We start from the raw sequence: 6,000 nt of genomic DNA, 5'->3' as shown, positions 1-6,000 counted from the left end.
CTTGAGATCACCTGCACTAGCAATTCAATCACCCGCCTATCACTCAACAACACAGCATCAGTGTAAACTATCCCATCCTTCATTTGTGAGCTCAAGAATTTAACACTTCTGGATCTACAATACAACAATATTCCCGGCAGCTTTCCAAAAATTCTTTACGACTGTTCTAAGCTTAGTACCTAGACCCTCTCGAACTACTTTGTTGGTCCGATCCTCAAGTATTGATAGCTTGTCTCAGCTCCGTTTCCTCAACCTAGGCGCCAATAACTTCACTGGGGACATTCCTGCAAGTGTTGGGAACTTAACGGAGCTTAAGGAGCTTCAGCTTTATCAGAACAGTTCAATGGTTCTTTCCCACCAGAAATTGGCAATCTGCACAATCTTGAAATATTAGGATTGGCATATAATACAAAATTCATGCCATCAAAGTTGCCTTCAAATTTCTTGCAATTGAGAAACCTGAAGACTTTGTGGATGACTGAAGCAAATTTGATTGGTTCAATTCCCGATCAATTGGCATATGACTGCGCTTGAGACTGTGGATTTATCAAGGAATAGTTTGACTGGAAAAATCCCCAGCAATTTGTTCAAGTTGAAACATTTGAGTGTTTATATCTTTTTAAAAACACATTATATGGTGAAATTCCTCAGTTAATTGAATCTTTAAACTTGATTGACATCGATCTCTCGTCGAACAGATTGACTGGCCATCCCAAATGATTTGGGAAGCTTGAGAAGTTGTCATGGTTGAGTTTAATGTTCAATCAATTATCCGCGAAATCCCAGAAGAATTGCAAGGATTCCAACACTGAAAGATGTTAAATTGTTTACCAACAATTTATCGGGTGCTCTGCCTCCAGACTTTGGTCGATATGCAGCACTTGAAGGTTTCGAGGTTGCTTCCAATAACCTTAGAGGCAAGCTGCCTGAATACTTATGTGCTGAGGTAAGTTGGTCGGACTAGTAGCTTTTGATAACAATCTTAGTGGAGAATTACCTGAATCTCTTGCGAATTGTAACAGTTTGTTTAAAATTAGCATTTACAACAATGGTTTTACTGGGAAAATTCCTGTGGGTTATGGACGGCATCAAATTTGTCGCATGTGCAGATAAGTGATAATAAGTTTACAGGGGAGCTTCCTGATAAAATGTCAAGGAATCTCTCTCTTCTTGAGATCAGCAACAATAGGTTCTGGTAAATTCCCGCTGGAGTGAGTTCTTGGACGAATCTGCAAAAATTTAAGGCCAGTCATAACCTTTTTAGTGGCACAGTTCCAAGAGAATTAACAGCTCTTCCTGCTATAACTACTACTCTTTGGCTCGATCATAACCAACTCTCTGGCACCCTTCCATCAGATGTGATCTCATGGAAGAGGGCTTACTACTTTAAACCTTGGTGGAAATCAGCTCTCTGGAGAAATTCCAGAGGAAATCGGGTCTCTACCTGTCCTTAATGATTTGGACTTGTCAGAAAACCAATTTTCTGGACAAATTCCAAGTCAACTTGGCTTCTTGAAGCCACCTCTCTCAACCTCTCTTCCAATCATCTCTTGGAGAATCCCAAGTGAGTTTGGAATGGTGCATATGCCAGCAGCTTCTTGAACAACCCTGGTCTGTGTACAAGGAGCTCATTGGTAAACCTAAAATCTGCAGTTCTGATTCTTCTGTACCCCAATCAAGCAAAATTTCATCCCAGAATCTTACTTCAATATTAAGTGCTGTCATAGCTTTCTTTTGTTTGCTTTGCTTTGTTCATTCTAATGTTTAGAGTTTACTTCAAGAGAAAACATGGACTGAATACAAGATTTGAGATCACCTCATTCCAAAGGTTGAATTTCGCGAGAAATGACATTCTGACAAAATTGACAGAAACTAACATGATTGGATGCGGTGGGTCTGGAAAAGTATATCGTGTTCCTGTAAATCGTTCAGCTGACTTTGTACCGTGAAAAGGATTGGGAATAACAGAAAGTTAGACCAGAAGCACGAGAAACAATTTTTGGCAGAAGTTCAAGTATTAAGTAGAATCAGACATTTGACACAGTAAAGTTGCTTTGCTGCATTTCCAATGACAATTTGAAACTTCTGGTTTACGAGTATGTGGAGAATCGTACCTGCCTGTGGCTGCATAAAGGAGTCGACCATCAATTCTCTCCGGCTCAGGCTCAGTCCATCTTTGTCCTGGACTGGCCCAAGAGGATGCAGATCGCGGTGGGGGCTGCCCAGGGACTCTGCTACATGCACCATGACTGCTCCCCACCCATTGTCCCCCGATGTGAAATCAAGCAATATCCTGTTAGATTCGGAGTTCAATGCGAAAATAGCTGATTTTGGTCTGGCTAAAACCCTGGTCAAGAAGGGAGAACTCGAAACAATGTCATCTGTAGTTGCTCCTTCGGGTACATTGCTCCAGGTGATACATCTTTCTTTTATGAAATCACCTATTTTTGGATCATCATTCATTCCCTCCTTTTCATTGAGCAAGGCTTTATCTGACTTTTGTTGTTTTAACTTGAAATGTAGAGTATGCTCATACAACGAAAGTGAAGGAGAAGACAGACATCTATAGCTTTGGAGTGATCCTTTTGGAACTGACAACAGGAAGAGAAGCTAATCATGGTGATGTACATACAGGCCTCGCCAATGGGCGTGGCGATATCTTCAAGATGACGGTCCTATAGTTGATGCTTTGGATGAGGAGATCAAGGAAGCGTGCTATTTCGATGAAAGAGTCGAGTATTCAAACTTGGGATCCTTTGTACCAGCACGCTACCTGCTAATAGGCCAAGCATGAAGTCAGTTCTGGAAATCTTAGTCAATCCCGGGTTATTTCCCCAGAGAAGAGTCTGATGGCGATTCCACTACTTGCGAATTTACGATAGGAGAGGATGTCAGAATGATGTTTAGTTTAATTAACTTGCTTCATTTCTAGTAATTAGACAGATTGGTATTGCAGGGAAACCTTTTTCAATGTCAAGAATGGAGAGCAGTGAATGACGTATCCCATAGGCTTTAATTATGTATAAAAATAAAAATGAAGCCTTCCCACTATATCATCTGATTCTGAACTGGTAAAATTGAATATTAAATGGAATCTATATGCATCGTCGAGTCGTGACGCTGGGCCTAGCTGTGTCGCGCCTGGCCACGAAGTTCAGTCGCGACTTCACCCAACCACCGTCACCTTTACAAACCATCCAGCCAGCAGCACCTCCTACCAAGTGATCACAATTACGTACCTAACAGCACCACATAAAACATAAACGAAATCAATTTTGGTAGTTCTATTATGAGAAAATCCCCTGTACAAGCCGCCATGTTAGCTATTGTTTTTACGTCTAGGGTTTTTATGGGCAAGGAGACAGTGGGGGGCAAGAAAAGAGAGAGAAAAGGAAGAAGTTTACCTAGACGTTTAGGAAATTCAAACGGCGTTAGGTTAAGAGGTGGAATTTGATTAAATTTTCTTATATAAAGGTTTTGTAATACTCCTAAAATTAACATGTGATTCTATTTTAGAAAGAGTAAAGCAATTTTTCCCACCCAGGTTTGCCTTAATGACACTTTTCACAAAAAAAAGTTTTAAAATACCACTTTCCCACTCAACATTTTATTCCGTTGATACCTAAAATATACTTCACTTTCTCAGCCGGCATTCGGTGAGTTATTAGGAGTCGGGTAGAGGGTTTTTGTAAAGTGGAGACTGGTGGCTCGAATGGTGATGACCGATTGATATCGCTATCGGAATTCATCGGATCAAGTAAAAACAAGAAACCCTACTTTGTAATGGTCGGCAATCGACGGGAAATCAGGTGCCGAAGTTAGAGTGGTTTTGTAAAGAGAAGATCGGATGTTCAAATGCTGGCGACGGAAAGAATTTTTGTTAGCAAAATTGGCCGGAATCATCTTTGGTTAGTAAACAAGTATTAACTTTGAATGGAAAGTAGTATTTTGAAACTTTTGGGTGAAAAAGTGTCAATAAGGCAAACCTTGGGTGGGCAAAATCGTTTACTCTTTTAGAAAGACCAGAAATTAAACCTTTTATTCTGTATAGTGCTCTTATATTAAACCCTATTTCTAAATAAACCTCGTTAAAATTATAAAATCATCTAAATATATAAATAACACCTATATATTCCAAATATATATTTTTAATTGGTACTTAACCAATGTCTGAAAACGAACCGGACTCGACTCTCAAAGCCTGATTTTTGGTTTTCACGGTTGGGCTGGTCCGTTTGGCAAGTCGACCGATGATGTTAGCAAAAAAATGCCCAGATTTTATATTATGTAGAAACCATTAAGCTAACCCTGCAGCAATAGTAAAACCATCAAAGTTGATAGTTTTTAACAGTTAAGTTACAAATTCATACTCAGGTTCAAAGCCTAGTAAGTAAATACGCGTTTATACACGAATTATACGGTTTACACACTTTTTAAATGACTGCGAATTATTCGCGAATTAGGAACATCCGTATAATTCGCATATATTCGCGAATTATTGCAAAAGAAAAAAACATGACTGAAACGACGTAGTTTTGGTGGGAAGAAGAAATCAATGGGTAAGGGAAGATTATTCGCGAATTAACCACCATCTCACACCTCCCCCTTCCAGCGTAGCCCTCACCAGTACAACCCCCAATGATTTTCATCCCCGCTATTGAATTTCAGGATTTCTTTCATACTTTTTCATTGTTGGTTCTGATTTCGGTGGCTGATGATTTTAGTTAAAGTGTTATTTTGGAAAGGAAGGTAGGCTGGGTGGCCACTGGGGATTCGCTGGAAGGTGGAGGCGCTGGGAAGGAAGGGGTGAGGGTCCATGAGGTGGTTGGCTTTGCGGAAGTGGGAAGGGTTGATGACGGTTGCTGCTTTGCGGCAGCTGTGTGGTGTGACTTGTGAGACAGTGAGAGTGAGTTGGTGGGTCATGGGTGCTGATGAAATAAGCATTAGGCGGTGGCGTTTTATCCAAAAAGATTAATAAATCCTTTATGAATTATTTTTATTATTGATTAATCTTATATTTCAGGTTGCATGTACAGTAATCTTTTATATAGATTTATGAGGCAAAATTTTAGTTCTTGATTTAATATAATTTAATGGATTAATGGGAAGTTAAATTGGTTGCATTTAGGGGGTGTTTGTCTAAGCTTATAGCTGGTCAAACTAGCTATAAGTTCTAAAATTAAGCTGATCTGTTTGTTTATAGCTTTTTTGAGCTTATAGTTGAGCTTATAAGCCAAAAAAAATAAGTTGGGGGGGAGATACTTTTTTTTTTTTTTTTTTCTTATAAGCACTCTGCTTATAAGTTAGTTTGACCAAATATATTACTACATTATCCTTGTTTAATTTTAAAATTCCATAATATACCCTTATTTGAATGTATCCTTTTTAGTCATTTAATAATAAAATGTACTTATAAGCCTATTTTACCAAACACGTCAACTACTTATCAATCACTTATAAGTACTTAATCAAACACGTAATTGCTTAAATTTCAAATGCTTAAGCTAAAATTAGCTTATAAGTACTTATTGCTTATAAGCTAATTTTCATAAGCTCAGACAAACACCCCCTTAATATCAAACTTATCAAGTTTTAATAGTAAAGAATCATGGCTAAATAGTGTTGAGTCTGGAGACTATAATTTGAATATCAGTTATATATTGTATATTGTGTTATTGGTTAATTGAATACTTTGCATTTGAAATGCTACATTGATTTTAACTAGGTAATCCATAAAAGTGTTAAAACTAAGATTGATATTGTCGTATTTTTAAAACGTATTATGACAATGCACCGTATTAAACCCGTATATACCCATACCGTATTTTCCCGTATCTGAATTTTTGCCGAATTTTTATAAACGTATTTTTCACCGTTTGCCGTATTATACCCGTAAAATTCCGTACCCTTTTTTTGCCGTACCCATATTTACTAACTAGGGTTCAAAGTTTCAGAGTTCAAGCATCAGCAGCAGCCAACAACATACAAAATTATACAATA

This window comes from Pistacia vera, unplaced genomic scaffold (assembly GCF_008641045.1).
Source record: "Pistacia vera cultivar Batoury unplaced genomic scaffold, PisVer_v2 Contig283, whole genome shotgun sequence".
NCBI lineage: Eukaryota > Viridiplantae > Streptophyta > Magnoliopsida > Sapindales > Anacardiaceae > Pistacia > Pistacia vera.
The sequence above is the reverse complement of the archived record's forward strand: the minus strand, read 5'-3'. Positions refer to the sequence as shown.